Genomic DNA, 21,303 nt, shown 5'->3' with positions numbered 1-21,303 from the left:
AGAAAATGACAGTTGAGCAGTAGAAGTCTATGGAAGCCACGAAATAAAAGAATAAAAAAAGTTAATTTCGAGTTTATATCTCACAATTCTGACTTTTATTTCTCGCAAATCTGAGTTTACATCTCACATTTCTTACAAAGAAAAACAGAATTGTGAGATATACTCGTTATTCTGTCTTTTCTGAATTGCAATTTATCCCGCAATTCTGACTTTTCCCCCCTCAGAATTGTGAAATAAACTCACAATTGCGAGTTATAAAGTCCGAACTGGGAGCAATAAACACGCAAATGCAAGAAAAAAAAAATAGAATTGTGAAATAAAAATTATTATGTTTAAAAGTTATCTATGTAAAATATTATAGGTTTAAATTATTTTAATTATAATTATTTCATGCCGTGTAACTGCTATGTATGTATGTCCTCTGAGCTGCATATGTGAATTATGTAGACTTACTGTTTACATCAAATTCCTGCTTTAATAGTAGACTAATCCTTGCAGGTGTCATCAGTCCAGTCTGTGAAACGTCTCTGTTTATCTTCAAAGGACGTTTTCAACGATGATTTTCTTTAAAAATGAAGACTATATTTTTTGCATTCCGATTCCAACATCCAGAGGCACAACAAAACATTTTTCTCTTATTCTGTGGATTTTGCACATTTTCCTTCAATTGCTACCACTATTTTTCTGCAACCAGTATGCGCGCGCAGCTGCAAGTGACGTAATTGTGACGTCTGCTCCAAAGTGGTCTATTGCTAAATCTTACCTGATTTTTCATATCAGGAAAAATATACCGGGATAACCTTTTGAGACTCCCTTGCGCGGTCAGTTAATGATATGCTAAGGGCCGCCGGCACGTTGACGTGATTGGTTACAAGGTAGTTTGTGACGTCAGAAACACCAGCGATTTCAAACCGCGTTTTTGAGACTGTCTTTGGTTTACTGCAGTTTTAAAGAGAAAATACTCCTCAATGGTGCTGACTTATGAATTTGCACATGGCTTGTCTTAAAGCATATTAAAAACTCTAGGTAGACATATGAACAACATTAAAAACTTGATTTTCACTACAGGGGGACTTTAATAAAAATTCTTACTACCCAAAACGTTTGAACGTTAGTGTATGTTACACTATTAAATTGGACAACAATCAGTAAATCTGTTAAATGTCTAGGCTGAGAAATACATAATGCAATATGAGCAACTGGTTTTAAAATTTGACAGATGTGGTGACCATAGTATAAATGGCTTGGTGTGACAATGTTAGAGCCCTTTTTCCCTTTGTTTGTTGCTAAATTTAGTATTGACCCGCAAGTCGACCAGCCCCGGTGCTCCCCATGGTCAGCCATTGCCCCCGTACTGATTGATTGGAATTCCTTCTCTGACTGGCCTCTGTCCTTGAGGTCCTGCTGTAATTGAACACACCATTTCATGCCCTCTGCTTCTTTGTGGGTAAGAAAATCAAAGTTCTTTGTACACTAAATGCATACTATAGTATTTTTCAGGAAAACCCCAGATTGAAGAAAAATATGTTAAAGGTGCCGTAGAACGTCTTTTTAAAAGATGTAATATAAGTCTAAGGTGTCCCCTGAATGTGTCTGCGAAGTTTCAGAATACCCCATAGATTTTTTTTAATAAATTTTTTTAACTGCCTATTTTGGGGCATCATTAAATATGAGCCGATTTAGGCTGCGGCCCCTTTAAATGCTCATGCTCCCCGCCCACGGACCTCGCGCTTGCCTTTAACAGCATAAACAAAGTTCACACAGCTAATATAATCCTCAAAATGGATCTTTACAAAGTGTTTGTCATGCAGCATGTCTAATCGCATAAGTATGGTATTTATTTGGATGTTTACATTTGATTCTGAATGAGTTTGAGGCTATGCTCCGTGGCTAACGGCTAATGCTACACTGTTGGAGAGATTTATAAAGAATGAAGTTGTGTTTATGAATTATACAGACTGAAAGTGTTTAAAAATGAAAATAGCGACCGCTTCTCTCTCCGTGAATACAGTAAGAAACGATGGTAACTTTAACCACATTTAACAGTACATTAGCAAAATGCTAAAAAAACATTTAGAAAGACAATTTACAAATATCACTAAAAATATCATGATATCATGGATCATGTCAGTTATTATTGCTCCATCTGCCATTTTTCGCTGTTGTCCTTGCTTGCTTGCTTACCTAGTCTGATGATTCAGCTGTGCACATCCAGATGTCCTGCCCTTGTTTAATGCCTAGATCATGGGCTGGCATATGCAAATATTGGGGGCGTAAATATTAATGATCCCGACTGTTACGTAACAGCCAGTGTTATGTTGAGATTCGCCTGTTCGTCTGAGGTCTTTTAAACAAATGAGATTTATATAAGAAGGAGGAAACAATGGAGTTTGAGACTCACTGTATGTCATTTCCATGTACTGAACTCTTGTTATTTAACTATTCCAAGATAAATTCAATTTTTAATTCTAGGGCACCTTTAAAATTTATGCTACTGTTTAAAAGTTCAAACTTTTTTTGAAAGAAATTGTATTCACCAGGATGTACTAAATTGATCAAAAGTGACAGTGAAGACATTTACAATGTTGTTCTTTTGAACTTTCATCAAAAGAATTCTAGAGAAAAATCTCGTTTTCCACAACAGTATGAAGCAGCACAGCTGTTTTCAGCATTTATAATAATAATAAGAAATGTTTCTGAGCAGCAAATCAGCATATTAGAATGATTTCTGAAGGATCATGTGACACTGAAGACTGGAATAATGATGCTGAAAATTCAGCTTTGCATCACAGGAATAAATGACATTTTTTAATATAACACAATAATAAACACTTGTTTTAAATTGTAATAATTTTTCATAATATTACAGTTTTTACAGTTTTATAAATGCAGTGAGCATGAGAGACTTCTTTCAAAAACGTCAAAAATTTGTACCGACCCCAAACTCTTGAACGGTGTTGTATATTGTTGCCCCTTAAATCTATTGCTCAAAGTCCCTTTTTCTCTGAGTGTTTAAGTCATAAATTTGTCATCTTCTTTTCTCTAAATGTTCCATTAATGTATGGATTTTAAAGTGCTGTGATCCATTTCTGTCTGCTGCTCACTGAATAATTTCCATTTGGGAGCAAAGATGCCTCTGGAATTTGGTTACACTGGTGTCTCGTCTCAGAGAGTGATTTTTTTGGACTGCGATGGATTTGTTTAATCACAAGCCTAGACAAGTGTGTGTTTGTGTGGCCACTGAAGTGTTGACCTCATCCATCTCTCCATACTGTCATTTATTGGTATTGCTTCTCATGTGTGATTCACTTGTGTGATCTGTAATTCACTACAGGACAGCAGTGGCACATATGCATTAATCAGAGAGAGATGTAGACAAAACACACAAGTGTGTGCGTGTGTGCATGTGTTTAAGACACTCATGTCATGTATCACAGAGATTTATGCTGGCTAACAGCGAGAGAAGATCAACCAGTCACTCATATTGATTCACTGTTAGTCTCTTTGACAAACACATACAGAAACCCATGTGCTGTCCATTCTGTTGAAGCTGATGTTAGATTAAACAGGAAGTGTAACAGGCAGAGGGATAAGAGTGTGTAGTTAGTTTGTCATTATTCTGTGTCTGTGTGTTTTGTATGCTGACCCAAAACAGCACAAAAAAAGCAAAATTGGTGGATTTTGCTCTTGTAGCCTTTTGTGTGGGTTTTTATTGTCCATGAATATGCGTGTGCACCAACATGAGGATTGAGTAAGGGTATCTCGAGGAACTATGAATTTTGATTTACAAACTTTTTACAGTGGATGTGCACAGGAAAGGTACTTCACTGTGTTGTGTGTGTGTGTGTGTGTGTGTGTGTGTGGTCAAAATTTCAGTCCCCATCAAATCATCAAATTATGTTTTAGTATGCAGAATGTTTTTCTGAATGGGTAATGTTTAGGGGTAATATTAGCTTTGTTCAGTATAAAAATCATTATGCATTACTATAAATGCATTACTATTAAAATGCATTACTGTCCAATGTTCAAAAGTTTGGGGTCAGTTAAGATTTTTAAATGTTTTTTAAAGAGAAGTCTCCTTTGCTCACCAAGGTTAAATTTATTTGATCAAAAAATACTGTTAAAATGGTAATTTTGTGAAATATTATTACAATTTAAAATAAATGTTTTTAAAAAATATATATTTTAAGATGTAATTTATTCCTGTGATGGGAAAGCTTTATGAGTTTTCAGCAGTAAGTCCGGTCTTCTGTGTCAGGTGATCCTCCAGAAATCTTTTTAAAATGCTGATTTGGTGCACAAGAAACATTTCTTATTATTATCATTAGCTGCGTCTCATTTAGGAGGCTGCGTCCAGAAGATGTCGCATTTGAAGACTACATACGTCATCAAGGATGTCTTATAAGGAAAGTAACTAACAAAATTGACTGTTATTCCTTGTGAGGTGTAAAATACTTTAATTGTTTTCTTAACAGTTATTTTTTCTTAAATGAGACCACTTCGATGACGAATGCAGCCTTCAAATGCAACCTCCGGAGGACGCAGCCTTCGAAATGAGACGCAGCTATTGTTGAAAACAGTTGTGCTACTTAATATTTTTGAGGAAATTCTGATACATTTGTATTTCAGGATTCTTTGATGAATAGAATGTATGAATAAAAAGAACAGCAATTATTTAAAAAAAAAAAAAAAATTGTAGAAGAAATTTATAAATTTCTTCATTGTCACTTTTGATCAATTTAATGCATCCTTGTTAAATAAAAGTATTTGAAAAGTATTTCTTTCAAACAACAACAACAACAACAAAAAACCTTACTAACCCCAAACTTTTGAATTGTCTATTTTTTTAATTCTAAAATTATTTTAAAAATTAAAAAATATAATGTATTTTTAATTATGCATTTTAAAATAATTGTACTTTTTTTGCCTTTATTTAAAGGACAATAGAGCAAACAGAAAAGTATGGAAAGAGGGGGAAAACGGGATCAGGTCACGGCTCAGGTCGAATTCAAATCTGAATTCCTGTGAGCCACAGCTTTTGCGTCGTGAGCTAGTGTACAACCCGCAAAGATTCTCAAAAAATAAAATAAAAAAATAAAGTACAAAATAAAAAAAATAATTATTTTAAGGTTAGCGTTATTCTGTAGTCATTATAATCAGCTTTATAAAAAACAATAAAAGGTATGTCCTAATTTAGGCATGTTTGTGTGAGTTTTGGGGAGGCACAAGCCCTTATTATCATGAGAGTAAAATAAAGGAGAAGAGTCTTATCACATAGAAACAGGTGTGAAAATGACAGTGTGGGGGCGGAAACACTCACGCGCGCTCTCTCTCTCTCTTACACACACACACACACACACACACACACACACACACACACACACACACACACACACAGACACTGTGAACAGGCTTTGAAGCCGTTGTGCCTGCAGGCTCTCTGTCCGCCCTGATGCACATTTATTTCTTGGTAGCAAGTGGTCTGATTGGTGTATGTGTGTGTATGACAAGGTTTTTCTTCCTCCTTTCTTTCCTCTAACAATAGTGTATTGATTTATATTCAGACGGACATACAAAAGTCAGAGCACTGGTAAAAATGCTTCTCGGTTACGATCTTTTCTATTATTTAATACAACATTTAAATTCTTTTTTTAGCACAGCAGTTTGAGTGGAGAGTTAAAGTGAAAATGTTTTAATGAATTACATAATGTCTCAGTATTTGGTTTGTCCCTCATTTGCTTTAATGATAGGACAGCTGCACTTAAGCTGCATGAGCTCCACAAGTTTTTGTAAAACCTGATGATCATGTTCACTAGCATGGTTTGACAGTGAAAAGCATCCTCTCAACAATGTTGTTCACATTAATGTCACAATGTTTTGCAGAATCTGGAATGTTTCTTCTTTTAAATCCGAATTCTTTATTTGCATTTTTGCATCCCGCAAACTAATCACCAATATGAAAACATGCAGAAATCTACAGGTGTGTTTGGATATACTTGTCGCTCATGCACTCCTGCTATCTTTTCAGTGAGATCTGGGAGCAGCAGGTCTCTGAGGGAGCGTTTGTTGGCTCAACAGGGTGCAATAGGTGTTTTTATGGTTACTGGCAGATCCCTTGTGTTTCTGAGAAGTGTGTGTTTGTGTGTGTGTAAACCTCTGCTTTTGTGTGTAGCTGTGATCATCCACCAGAGCCCTGGGAAGACAGCACAAGCTCAGATACACAAAACAGTATATAAATGACACAATGGGATGCATATCTCTCAATTCAATATGATGTCTTAGCCCTGCAGAGTGTTTTGGTTTGTGTGCATCTCACATTCTCTCTTTTTCGAAAAGACAGACTGCGCCATCTCCCTCTGTAACGCAGCAGCAACACAGCAGTAACTCGACACTAACTGTTTGGCAGCACATTTTCCAACTTTTTAAACTTTAAAAAATCTTTATCAGTCAGTAGTAGAGAGTATTTTTTTCTTTGTGGAAGTTTTGCATAGGGATCTTAAAAAGATTATTTTAAAAATTAGACTTTTTTTTTTTAACTCTAGTGTTTTTAATCATTGATGATTTGCTTTGATACTGCACAAGAATATGGAGAATAGCTAATTGTGAGCTTGCCAAAAGGAAGTTTTATTATGTGTGGATATTTTGGATTTTTGGATTGGCCAAGTGTATGGTTCTTTACACGTAGTAACAGTTCTATTTAGAACCGTAACTCTTTATATGCTGAAATGGTTCTTTGTGTTAGAGTTTAGGGTTCTTTTTTCCCGCCTTTTTGGGGTTTTTTTAACTGTCAAAGTTAAAACTGGCAGCCATCCAAAATACACAGACTGCCAACACACTCTTAACTAGTAAATAATTTCTTTCTTAAAATGTCTATAGATTTTAACTTTCAAGTTGGTTTTCTACCAGTAATGTCTTTTTCTCTTTTTAGTTTAGAACATTTAGCTCTATTCACTAAAGGATACTTATCTTCTCTTCTTCCACTAAGTAAGAGAGATATTGAATTCATGATCCATATATTTTTAGATTTTTTTAAATTAGTACTTTTATATATCACTTGTTCCTTTTAACATTGTAAAGGGCTCGCATATTGCCAATTTTTGCTAATTTCGGCCTTAATAAACATTGTTTTTACATAAACAAATAGAAAAGACATACTGTAAATGTAAAGATACTAATATAAAATAAACTATAATAAAAAGGTTATTTATAACATAATTGATGACTTATATAGCACTATCAAAGCATGGTTCTTTATGGAACCTTATAAAAATGGTTCTATTTAGCACCAGAAAGGGTTCTGCTATTGTTACAAGCAGAAGAACCCTAATTTGGTACTGTTTAGAACCATTTTTCTTTAGAGTGTATTGTTCATAAACGAAAACTCAGAACTTGGCGACATTAGGTGAGCATATGCGACATAAGATTCAAAAGAAGCATGTAAACTTTTATGGTGATTGCGCAATAGGTGGTGAATATATACAGGTGCTGGTCATATAATTAGAATATCATCAAAAAGTTGATTTATTTCACTAATTCCATTCAAAAAGTGAAACTTGTATATTATATTCATTCATTACACACAGACTGATATATTTCAAATGTTTATTTCTTTTAATTTTGATGATTATAACTGACAACTAAGGAAAATCCCAAATTCAGTATCTCAGAAAATTAGAATATTGTGAAAAGGTTCAATATTGAAGACACCTGGTGCCACACTTTAATCAGCTAATTAACTCAAAACTCCTGCAAAGGCCTTTAAATGGTCTCTCAGTCTAGTTCTGTAGGCTACACAATCATGGGGAAGACTGCTGACTTGACAGACCATTGACACCTTGCACAAGGAGGGCAAGACACAAAAGGTCATTGCAAAAGAGGCTGTCTGTTCACAGAGCTCTGTGTCCAAGCACATTAATAGAGAGGCGAAGGGAAGGAAAAAATGTGGTAGAAAAAAGTGTACAAGCAATAGGGATAACCGCACCCTGGAGAGGATTGTGAAACAAAACCCATTCAAAAATGTGGGGGAGATTCACAAAGAGTGGACTGCAGCTGGAGTCAGTGCTTCAAGAACCACTACGCACAGACGTATACAAGACATGGGTTTCAGCTGTCGCATTCCTTGTGTCAAGCCACTCTTGAACAACAGACAGCATCAGAAGCGTCTCGCCTGGGCTAAAGACAAAAAGGACTGGACTGCTGCTGAGTGGTCCAAAGTTATGTTCTCTGATGAAAGTAAATTTTGCATTTCCTTTGGAAATCAGGGTTCCAGAGTCTGGAGGAAGAGAGGAGAGGCACACAATCTACGTTGCTTGAGGTCCAGTGTAAAGTTTCCACAGTCAGTGATGGTTTGGGGTGCCATGTCAAATGCTGTTGTTGGTCCACTGTGTTTTCTGAGGTCCAAGGTCAACGCAGCCGTATACCAGGAAGTTTTAGAGCACTTCATGCTTCCTGCTGCTGACCAACATTATGGAGATGCAGATTTCATTTTCCAACAGGACTTGGCACCTGCACACAATGCCAAAGGACCATGGTATCCCTATTCTTAATTGGCCAGCAAACTCGCCTGACCTTAACCCCATAGAAAATCTATGGGGTATTGTGAAGAGGAAGATGCGATATGCCAGACCCAACAATGCAGAAGAGCTGAAGGCCACTATCAGAGCAACCTGGGCTCTCATAACACCTGAGCAGTGCCACAGACTGATCGACTCCATGCCACGCCGCATTGCTGCAGTAATTCAGGCAAAAGGAGCCCCAACTAAGTACTGAGTGCTGTACATGCTCATACTTTTCATGTTCATACTTTTCAGTTGGCCAAGATTTCTAAAAATCCTTTCTTTTTTATTGGTCTTAAGTAATCTAATTTTTTGAGATACTGAATTTGGGATTTTCCTTAGTTGTCAGTTATAATCATCAAAATTAAAAGAAATAAACATTTGAAATATATCAGTCTGTGTGTAATGAATGAATATAATATACAAGTTTCACTTTTTGAATGGAATTAGTGAAATAAATCAACTTTTTGATGATATTCTAATTATATGACCAGCACTTGTATTATATACCAGTTATCACTGTAAAGCTGCTTTGAAACAATCTGCATTGTAAAAAGCACTATATAAATAAAGGTGACTTCACTTAAAGAAACATATTTCCTTAGTTAATTGCTTGTATTGGCCATAAATGGTATTTTCCATCTCAGATAGGTGGTCACAGGCTTGCTAAATGAAACATAATATCTTTTTACACATGTGCTTAAAGGCCTTAAAAAGCTTGAACCCTGTTAATTGCTGCTTGCAGCTATATTCATCTTTGTTTTTCCCTTAATGTTTTAGTAAAGCAATAAGCCACTCAAGCCAATGTGTTACAGTAATTTTTTTTACCATAGCTAAGGGTGAATTTGTACAGAACCTGTCAAAAGTTTGGAAACATTGTATTTTTTATATATTTTTGAAAGATATTTATTTAATCAAAAATACACAAAAACAGTAATGTTGTGAAATATTATTACAATTTCAAGTAATTGTTTTCTATTTTAATAAATTTGAAAATGTAATTTATTCCTGTGATGAAAAGCTGAATTTTCAGTATCATTACTCAAGTCTTCAGTCTCTCATGATCTTTTAATAAGCTGATTTGCTGTTCAAGAAACATTTATTATTATTATCAATGTTGAAAACAGTTTTTCCTGCTTAACATTTTTGGAAACAATGATACAAAAAAAAAAAGAGAGAAATTAATACTTTTATTCATCAAGGATTTATTAAATTGATAAAAAAAAAAGTGACAGTGAACACATTTATAATGTTACAAAAGATTTCTATTTAATAAATGCTTTAATAAATTTAATAAATGCAAATAAATGCTGTTAATTGAACTTTCTATTCATCGAAGAATCAAGAAAAGTGTTAATTCAAAATAGAATTTGGAACTATTTTAGAACTAAAATTCAGTTTTGTAATTGTCTGTTTGATCATTTTTACAATTTTTAAGGGATTGATTTAAAGAAATACCACCTCATAATCACCTCCAAGGTCAACTGGTTTGTGATTTACTGGAGTATCTACCATGACATTCAACATGGCATTGGAACCACGTAGCACTTTTACTGTTCAGGGCCTGTCAGCCAAATTGAATTACAGTCTCTTTAGCTCTTCTTGCTAAGCCAAATCAGATTTACTGATGTTGTATTTAAATATTTATTAGATATATCTATCAGATTCTCAGTCTGAGAAACACCAGCCATTAATCACAGCATAAACTGTTACATATTCAACATGCAACACAATCTCCAGCTGAGGCGACTATACAGGAACCCAAATAGTATTTCAATGTTCTAAACCCCCCATCAGCTCTGTTGTGGCCCCTCTCAACAAACAGATTTTGTTTTTAGCATTTGTAATCTATTGTCTCTTTTTGCTCTTGCTTTCTCTACATGACTTTGCAATTATTTGTACATGTGTGTGTATGATTGGTTGCATCCTCTTTCTACTTAACTGCCATCAACTAATGTTATTTTCTCTGTCTCGGTGTGTGTGTGCATTCTTCTTTGTGTGTGTGTGTGCATCTGTCATTTTCACACTTAATGAGGGCTTGTTTTTTCAGTTCCCATAGTAACGTCAAGATAATGATGCCTCTGTGTCTTGTCAAGATGTCTGACAACACAGTGGGTTGTCTGTGACATCCTAACTTACATAGCATTGTGGGAAATGTCCCATGTGAGCTTGCAAGTGGCACCACTTCACTCATGGGTGAAACTAGAGGAACTCCAATATATCGGAGTCTGTTAAAAATACAAAACGAGGACAGATAGAAAAGTACAATGAGGAAGCGAGACAGATATTTTTCTTGTAAGGTGTAGTTATAGTGAAAAACTTGCTGGTTTAAATCATGACAGCTCTCAGTCTCTGTGGTAACTGCAGACTTTATACCAACACAACAGGTTCAAAACAAAACTGCCTCTACCTACATTTTTGCAAAACTACTAAAATGTACCAATAAATACAATTCGCTGCATTTTCCACCAACATCTTTTATTCTTTTTGACACAAATTGTGATTACAGGGGCATTAATAAAGACTTATTTTATACAATTCCATTCACAATACTGTTTGACCATACTATATGAATGCTTTTGTCCATGATTTGTAAACTAATACATTTTGATGTTTACCTCACATAACTGGCTTTTCTGTCATAGTAAACTTGTTCAGTAGCTCACCCGGTACAGCACTGCATTTGCAATCTGAAGCACTTGTGTACGAGTTTAAAGCAATGTTTGACCAACAGGTAAGAATGTTGAACCAAAACATTTAAAGAGAAGTAATTTCTTGACAATTAAAAGTGTTATATAGCCCACTGAATCATTCTCAGACTTAATGCTGACAACAATGGAAGCACTTGGTAGAGAACTGTCAGGAGACTTATTTCTTAGCACAAAAGAGGACAGTGGTACAAGAGGATTACCAAATCATTGTTTTAAGTCTGAAAATATAGCAAAAGTAACACAGAAATTCAAAAACAATGGACTTGTGACAAGGCCCCTGAAATAATCTGGCCTTCATTTTAAGCTTTCATTTAGTGATGAGGGATTTTTTTGCTAGACAAAGAGCAGGAGAAATACTAAGCGAGTGTCTTAGAGCCAGCAAAAGCTATGAAAAGAGTGACTGTTTATCTCACAGAGTAAGATGCAGCCTGCAGAAATGACATGCATGGTTGTTGTTCTCACTGGAACTACCTACTGTAGCCAAAGCACATTAAAGTCAGCCATTTCCAAAGCCCATATTTACAAAATATAGATTCTGGGAATCAAGACTCATGAGACCAAATCAATAATTTTGGATCTAATAGCATCCAAAATGTTATGGTGTTGCTAGAGGAGTTCACTGGTTCCGTGGTACACTGTTAAAAAATTACTGTAAATTTTACAGTAAAATACTGGCAGCAGGGTTGCCAGCCAGTTAATGTAATTTTTACAGTAGTGTTTCTGTAATTTAATTTACAGAATTTTACTGTATTCTCGATTACAGTAAAATTCTGTAAATTAAATTACAGCAACACTACTGTAAAAATTACAGTAACTGGCTGGCAACCCTGCTGCCAGTATTTTACTGTAAAATTTACAGTAATTTAAATATTTTGTATACTGCATTTTTACAAAAAAATATATTGTATACTGCATTTAACATACTTCTTTAAATAGCAAATACACACATTCAAGTAGTTTAGTCAAGTAGAATATGTAAAATGCAGTATACAATATATTTTAATGACTGAGAGCTGAATTTTAAATTTAAACTATTAACTGCATAAGCTTTAAACAAATTTTAACTGCATAAAGTGTTGTATAATGCATAACTTAATTCACCCCCCCAAAAAATGCTTCTTAATCTTGAAAAACAGGTCAAAATGTAATATATATCTTTCAAATTTACATAAAAAATGCCATAAAAAGTGTATTATTTTGAATTTATTTTTTATTTAGAAAATCATTTTATTTTTTAAATGGACAAAATTTTGTCATGAAAATGTTTTTAAATTACTTATTGGCCATCATGGCCCTTCACAAAATGAAATACAATTATAACTATAACTTGACCAACAGGGTCATATAAAAACATTTCTTAAAATCCGGATCATTTTTATCACTTCATGAACAGACCAACATGGCCAAACAACAAGTCCAACAAACTTGCGATCAAAAAAGAACAGTTCTGCTCCAGATGATGTTCCATCCCAGGATGGTCAAGAGAGGCTAGAAATATTGAAAGGAACAAAGAGGACAATACATTAGATATATTACAAAACATAGTACTTTCAGAGACTGATAGAGGGATGACAGATACAGTCAGTGACAGATAGAGGGATGACAGATACAGTCATATACAGATATAGAATAATAAAAGTATAGAATAAAATAGTGCTGGGCGGTATACCGGTTCATATCGAATACCGGTATTTTTGTTATGATATGAATTTTGATGATACCGCAATACCGGTATGTGTCGCTTAACCAATGTTAGGAACGCGGCGCAGCGTCACTGTTTGAGAGTGTCCCGTTTCACTGTTGCACTGTAGTGAGAGCACAGCTGAGATCGCATCACAGTCTATGGTAAGTCCGAAATCACCCCCTAAAGCCTCGTTCACTATTCTCTATGTTATCCACTTATATTGTTCACTTGAAAGAGTGAATGAAAACGAGTGAGTGAATTCGGACAGCCATTGTGTGTGCATCGGCTGTACACTCATTGCGGTGCAATGTGAGATTGAATGAGTGCACTCAATAACGTCCACTATGGTTTTGGACACCACAACAAATGGCTGTCCCCTCAAATAATGCCCTATTTGAGGTTATAGGGGGCGATTTCAGATTCAGCCCTTGATTACAGCGGGGAATTCAAACTACACGCGGCGCGCGCGAGAGAGCGGTTTCTGTGCGGATTGCCGTGATGAGATTAACAACTTTCTCCACATGGATCATATTATATAGACCGGAGCGAGCGTGTTTAAGTTTTTTATGGACCTATTTCATATACTCTAGTGCTCTAAACATGAACCAGCAGCATGTATGCGCACATATTTCATCACGTCTTCTTTAAATGAAATGTAACGTTATGCAAAGGACACTGAACTTTATGTCTGTTCACGACCGCGATGACACGATGGGTTATTCTGCTACACAGAAGACGATGTAAGTTAATAAATAGACTGACAATTCAAAAAAGAATGGGCAAAAATTTAACTGCTTTATTCTTTCTATGTTAAACTTACGTGTGCCATTTGTTCAGAGACTGTAGTGCTCTTAAATGTACTGAAAATATCCTTAGACAGTTTAAACGTTCTTCCGCGTTTCTCCCTTGTTTTGGCAGTTTGTTGTTATCCGCTTGTTAAATCGTGACGTAAAGAACGCCGTTTCCGGGTCCAAGCCTCGACTCGTTTCACTTGAGAATGCCATCGACGGCCGTTTATGAGCGCTATTTATTTATATTAAACATCAATCATTTAAAAAAGTTAAACATTTTAAATACTTAAAGTCTACACAACAGTCTCCGTGCTCACAGCGTCACAGATATTAATATTTTAATGATTTATAAAAGATGAATCATTGTCTGGCCATCTGGAATTTTGGTATGGAGATAAAGGTTATAATTATATATTTTTTTTGTAGTATTACACCACATCGTGTATGTATATTAGCACCATTTGTTGTTTTCTTGTGGTATGAGATAGAGCGTTAGGACCCGGAAGCGCTGCCGCGTGACGTCAGACTTAACAACCGGATAGGGTTATAGGCTCAACTCTTTTTTTTTTCTATCTCCATGGTCATATTTTAATATTCATGTGTCTGTAATGAGTGTTGCAGGTCTGTATTTTATTGGTTGTTGTCTAACCACAGCATAACTTTGTGGGGCTTTGTAAACCTGTATTAACTCTAGTGTGGAATTTTTCTACAATATTCTCTCATCATGACAGTAAAACAGGGCATTCTAGTCAATCTACTGCAGTATTTCCTCTCTCAATCAGTAGAAAATGTGGTTAACGCCCGGTCATGCATAGGGGAAAAAAAATACCATCATATACCGTGAAACCGATATAATTTTGAAAAATACTGTGAGATAAATTTTTGGTCATACCGCCCAGCACTATAATAAAAGGAAAAACAGATCTTGGTGTGTGTGTATTTCTTACATTTCAGAAATTCCACTGAAAATCCATCACTTTCCACAGAAGAGTGGCAACATGTAGGTTGAACGCAACCCGTTTCTTCTGAACTGTCTGGCCTGTTGTTTTAGATGGCACTTTTCCTTTCGTCTTTGTTCCTCTCTCCGGATAAATACCTACAAAGTGCCTAAAGGGTCAGGAATTCAGATTGGTTTTAGCTTTTAAGGCATGTAAATAATTTTTGAAATTATACCATGTGGTAGAGCAGTATTGGCCTACAACTCCAGTCCTGAAGACTTACCTCCCAGAAAGTTTTAGATGTCCCACTAATCAAAACACCTTATTTAACTAATTTGTTTGCCAGTGTCAAATTAGAGAGACATCTAAAACATTCACCCTAAAAAATAAATGTCTAATCTAATTGAGAAACATCGTGTTAAAGGCCTCAATAGATATAAAATGTATATCTAAAAGGCAAGTACAGGATGATCAGTTTGTTCATATCTGTAAATAGCACATTTCATTTCAAGTTAAAAAAGATTTGGTTTTGGTAATGGTAATAAATTAACTATACAAGGCAAACTTATATCAAACAGAGATGTTAAAGTGTTTGCATTACCTTAAGTTAGCAAATGTCCACAAATACATCACATCGGTTACGTTAACAGCATGAAGCAGCACCATTTTGCGTGACACATCCTCCGTGAGCGGCCTGATCGCGTCGCGAGGCTTTTTCGTTTCGGCCCGTTAACAGGTGATTGTCTGCATGTTCAAATGTGATTTACGCCATAAAATAATCACGACCAAGTGCGCTGATGAACACGAAGTTCCCGTGAATTCCAACTATTTCTAATTATGAATTTTCGGTCCATAGCCGCTATGCTAAAGCAACGAGGAATGTGTGAGATCCTAGCGCGACCGCGCTGAGGAAAACCCCGCGCAAGTCTGCTTCGCGCCCCGCGGACGGAGGATGCGTCAATCCGGGGTTACCAATATGAATCGCGAATGTAGATACATACAAATTTACCAAAGACTGAGGGGGAAATGAAATAATAAGTCACTTACCACAGTTGTAAATCACTCCTCTTGCTGCTACCCGAATCTCGACCGTTGAAAATCCCACAATGCCTCTGTATATTTGAAATTTACAGCAATATTCTGTAAATTTGATTCAAACCGCCACGCCCCCGGAATTCATTGCAGTTTACAGCAATATGCTGTATTATTAAAATACAGCCATCGGCTGTAAAATATTGCTGTAATTTTTACAGCAATTCATTACAGTGTAGTAAAGCTCTTACATAGGGATGTATGAGTGCTGAAGGTGTGATGGAGTTGTGCTTTATCAATGCTGTCATGAATTCCCACACCACTGTGTAATTTAATACACAAACTTGAAACAGAAGATGTAACCCTTTCCTCATTCCCTGCATTGTTGGACAATTTTTCAATATGACAATGAGGATATGCATTCTCCCAAGGTGAAAAACCTTCTGTGGACATGTATTGCACTCAGTCTTAACACTCTTGAGCGCCTGTGGGGGATTCTGTAGAGACGAGTTGAGCAACACTCCACATTAAAGATCAGGGCATTTAAGGAGCTCATCATCCAGGAGTTAAACAGGACAGATGTGACAATTTGTCATGAACTTGTGCACTCCGTGCCAAGAAGGGTCAGAGCAGTATATTCAAAATTATGGAGGGCATACTAAGTACTATAATATTATTGAATTCAATCGAGGGTGTACTCATTTCTGCAATCCTTAAACAAAATTGGCTAATTTACTTATTTTATGGCTATTAATGACATATATTTCTGTTTTTATTATGTATATGTTTAATACATTTTAGTTTTGGCATCTTTTCATGAATTGTATTAGTGATCATAAAGAAAATACACCTTTTGTATTTGTTCAGTATTTGCTCATTTATGCTGTGCACTGTAAGTAACTGTTTCAAATAAGAAACGCAAGTTACTTTTTCACATTTATTGACTGGCAGCTCTCCTGTCCCCATGTTGAGAGAAATAAAGTGCAGAGGCGTTGTGTGCGCTGTGTGAACATGATGGTTATTGTAGTACTAAATGTGAACTTGCACGAAAACATTCAGTGTTCCTCAAAATGAATAAAAACAATGAAATGCAATCTCAGAATTTTACGCAAACATGGAATAATTAACTATATTAAATTTCACAGATATACTTGTATTTAACCTCACTTTATTAAACAATGTTTTTGCTGCTGACCTTCAATGATCTAATTCAACCATATAATAAGCAAAAATTAGATTAGATTTAGAAATAAGAGTGTTGAACATTCTTCTCCTGTAGCCTATTCTTCTTTAATCCAGAATGGTAGCACAGCTGAAAGAGTTGTTTGAGCTGCGCCCTCTACTGTACAGGTGTAAATATGCATTTCCTTCAGCCTGGGAATTATTCATTTCATTTTTGGTGTGAAAGGGCCTTAACATTTGCCAAAAATATAACTTTTTTATTGTTGTTATTAAACAAACAAGCAAGCTCAGCTCAGGTGAAAAAACGTAACGCAAACGTAATGTAACGTATTACTTTTCATAAAAGTAACTAAGTAATGCAATTAGTTATTTTTTTAAGGAGTAAAAAGTAACTTTCCCCAACACTGGAAGAATTAAACATTGAATGTGTTGGCATGAAACTAGTGTGATAAAATGATTTACTTTTCTGTGTAGAGCAAAGCAATATACAATCTTTTAACTTTAATGCTAAATTCTGTACAATATTTGCAAGGATAACAATAAGGAATGTGGCGTTTATTTATTCATCTCTATTCTAGCCTGTACTCCTCTGAAGAGCTTTGTAACTTTGTGTTTTAGCACTTCTCGTGTAATAGAGTAAGTTGCTTTGGATAAAAGTGTCTGATAAATGAATAAAAGTAAATGAAAGCTAAATGTTGTAAAGCACCCACAGATGTTCATCCACCTAGAAAAGTAGTCCTTTCTTAAAAAGTTATACAGATAAAAAAATAAACATTTTTAGTGAATAATGTTTGTGACAAAAATGCAAGCTTCACATTTCTGAATTTGAACATTCATAGTGCTTTGCCCTGTGTATGTCCATTTTGAGAGCTTTACAGTAACTATGATTTTACAAAAAGTTAAAATAGAAAAACAGGAACAAAGAAGTGTGAAAATTGTATTAAAACTGCAACCAAAAGAACCACAACTTGCAGAACGAAAGCTGGAGAATGACTCTGCTGGAGGACAAAAGTGCAAAAATTGAATTGACCAAAAACATGATATGCAGAAAACAAGCATCAAAGAGACATAATGAAAAATAAGGATAGACAAAAGAAATCACCCTTTCTTGTTTTCTTGCTTTGGTTTTAAACTCATCCCTCATTTATATGCAGCCCAGTTGTCAACACAGTCCTTTCACACAGTCAGGCTGCTCACACTGATCTAACATCTGAGAACCAACGCTTTCATCAACACACCTGATATGAAACACTGTGACAGTCCATTTTGTTTTAAATTAACAGACATTCAGGGACAACGGGTCGCTTGTCAGTGCCCACAGGCAGAGCTATATTCACCAGAGAATCTGGTGGCGATTTAAATGCACGCTCACGCACACATGGGACACGAGGGAACGTCATCCCCTGAGTGAATCTTTCATGCTTCTCCGCTCTATTCCTTCTAAATAAAACTCTCTGCTGAAATATTGACGCTGTAACTTTTGAGCGCTTCACTTCTCTACTCTAAAACCTCAATAATGCTCCTTGAGATTCTCAGCAATCCTTCAAAGACTTTTTGTCTTGACTCATTCACTTTTTCAAAGGACTTTTTCAGGAGAAGAGAAAGTCTGACTCTCTCTCTCTCTCTCTATATATATATTATAAATATATATATATGACTTTTTATGGGAGCTACAGGGTCACTGTTCTGTGACCTTTTGCTCCTTTTTGAAAGTTTTGGTTATTATAATTTAGAATTTTTCACTCAAAAATTGTTCAAAACCCATATGATTTTTTTTTTTTTTTCATGCACCAGAAGTTGAAGCAATTATAAATGAGCAATGGAGTGAAATCACAAGTTTGTGGTCAGTTTTTTTGTTTTATTTTTTTGGCATGCTTCTATTCTGCATTGATAAAAAATAACATTAAAAACATTATTTTTTATTTTTATTTATTCCAATAAAAATAAATCCTCTTCATTTTAACTTTCTATTCATCAATAATCCTGAAAAAAAAAAGATCATGGCTTGCACAAAAATATTAAGCAGCACAACTGTTTTAACATTGTTAATAGCAAATGTTTCTTGAGCACCAAATCAGCATATTAGATTGATTTCTGAAGGATCATGTGACACTGAAGACTGGAGTAATAATGCTGATAATTCAGCTTTGCATCACAGGAATAAATTACATTTTAAAATATGCTAAAATTGATTTTTTTTAAAAAACTGTAATATGTCACAATATTACAGTTTTACTGTATTTTTGATTAAATAAATGCAGCCTTGTGAAAATGAGAAACATCTTTCAAAGAACTTTTGAACAGTAATGTATATGACCATCATCCTGTTAAGATAATTCAAATGAAAGTTGTAACACTGTGTACAAATATAAAGAATTAATGGGACAAAAACTGTTTTGAGGTAAGAAAGTATAATTTCACATCTGGTATCATCGGAATCAGCAGGCTTTCGTCTTTGTTGTCCTATACAACAAAAACACAAAATTTCCTTCGCTTCAGCAAAATACATAGCGGTGTGTTTGATCTCGCCATGACATTTGAGAGAAGCTGTGTAATAATAAGGGTTTATGAATGAGAGCTCATGATTTTTTCTCTCTGTCATCCTGCAGGCTGAAAAACAACCTCATCTTTTGCACAACAAACAAATGAAAGGCACAGTGTGTGGAGAACAAGCCGAGTGAATCCATAAAGCTATCCTCTTGACAGTAAGTCTTGAATGCTCTTTGAAGTATATACTGTGTTTTTGTATTAAGAATAACAAGAGTCTGGTCAATTTGACTACTATAAAATGATTTCTTACAGGATTCACATGATCCATGGTAGATTAATTATCTGCTTCAGGTCGAGCAGTTAGCAGATGCTTTCACCACGGTATCTGTCTCTCTGCTAATTGCTTTAATTTTTAGTGTTTACATGCAAGCAGAAACTGAAAAATTATGCACATGGCATTTCTGTGAGCAAGAGAATGTCTCTTGCATCTTTACACATCATATTTAATTAATTAAACTTTAGTCATCTAATATTCTACCCAACAAACCATGATGATACCAATCCCTAGGAAAAAGGGAAAAAAAGGAGAAAAAATATCTTGGCAAAAATAGTGTTTAAACAAATTGCAGTTATTTAAATCTGTTAAAACTTTATATAAAATATATTAAAGGTCCCGTTCTTCGTGATCCCATGTTTCAAACTTTAGTTAGTGTGTAATGTTGTTGTTAGAGTATAAATAAAATCTGTAAAATTTTAAAGCTCAAAGTTCAATGCCAAGCGAAATATTTTATTTAACAGAAGTCGCCTACATCGAACGGCCAGTTTGGACTACATCCCTCTACTTCCTTCTTTAATGACGTCACTAAAACAGTTTTTTGACTAACCTCCGCCCACAGGAATACACAAGAGTTGCGTTTGTAGTTTGTCGCCATGTCGTCGAAATGCTGTTATTTTCATCCCGCAGTCCAAACACCGGGTCTGATTCCGGCTCAAATTGATAGGGTAAAATTAAAGACATGTTTACAATAACACTGAGCGCGTGCATCTCCACGTTATGGTAAGAGGCGTGACCTTTCCGGGCAAGATGCGCTAAACTGCTGTTGAATCACAACACAGGAGCTGCTGGCACAATCAGAACTCGTTACGTATTTCTGAAGGAGGGACTTCATAGAACAAGGAAGTCATCAGCCGTTTTTATGACAGTGGAAACAGCGGTATACAGATAAGTAAATTATGTGAAAAATACTGTATTTTTTTACACGCGAAACATGAACACATGTTATATTGCACACTATAAACACAATCAAAGCTTCAAAAACCCACGAAAAACGGGACCTTTAAAATTAATTGAACCATTTTTCGAGTTTTGTTTAAATTCAAAATTCATACTTAATTTTAAATCAAATACGTCACATAATGTGTACACTATTTAAAGATGACTTAGTGCAGTTTGATGGTAAATCTTTTGAAAACAGGTCGGGTTTTTTTAGTGTAAGGGCTTTGAAAAACATGGTCGAACAGTGGAATGGGGAAAAACATTCTCGAGACCCATTATTTAAAAGTTGAACTGGTTTTCACTTGAGCACCACATTTTTAGAATGCCTGGTCATGCGCGAGACGCTGCAAAAGATGCAAGACACGAGCGGAATAGTCATACATGTCCGTCTAGCGTGTTTACTTAGAAAAACAATGGGAAAGTAGTGCATTGGAATGGAAAAATGCATTCTATGTGAACAGCCTCTAATACTGCTCATAGTTTAATACTGATATTTTAAAGGACTTCCTTTAAGAGCCCCTATTATGCTCATTTACAGATTAATCAATTTGTTCAGGGCTTCTACTAGAAAGATTTACATAATTTAGTGTTCAAATTTTTTTCTTATAATTACCTGTTTTCACTCTCTGTCTGAATACTCTGTT

At 35.3% G+C, this 21,303-nt stretch overlaps 2 long non-coding RNA genes across 3 annotated transcripts in view; one reads left to right on the top strand and one right to left on the bottom strand.

Moving 5' to 3' along the window:
* Positions 1-1,044: 1,044 nt before the first annotated feature.
* The window catches only part of LOC125277103, a 32,531-nt gene continuing 12,272 nt past the window's right edge, over positions 1,045-21,303 (top strand). For both annotated transcript variants that reach the window (XR_007186814.1, XR_007186813.1), the window contains exons 1-2: positions 1,045-1,447; positions 19,503-19,598. This is a non-coding gene — a long non-coding RNA (uncharacterized LOC125277103). The remainder of the gene's footprint in view (positions 1,448-19,502; positions 19,599-21,303) is intronic.
* Positions 12,459-15,966, bottom strand: LOC125277102. Its single transcript, XR_007186812.1, has 3 exons — positions 15,727-15,966; positions 14,689-14,848; positions 12,459-12,754 (listed from the first exon to the last, which is right to left on the bottom strand). It is a non-coding gene; the product is annotated as an uncharacterized LOC125277102 (long non-coding RNA).

This window comes from Megalobrama amblycephala, linkage group LG10 (genome assembly GCF_018812025.1).
Source record: "Megalobrama amblycephala isolate DHTTF-2021 linkage group LG10, ASM1881202v1, whole genome shotgun sequence".
NCBI classification, from domain to species: domain Eukaryota; kingdom Metazoa; phylum Chordata; class Actinopteri; order Cypriniformes; family Xenocyprididae; genus Megalobrama; species Megalobrama amblycephala.
Note: the sequence above shows the minus strand (reverse complement) of the source record. Positions and strands in the feature narration are given on the sequence as shown.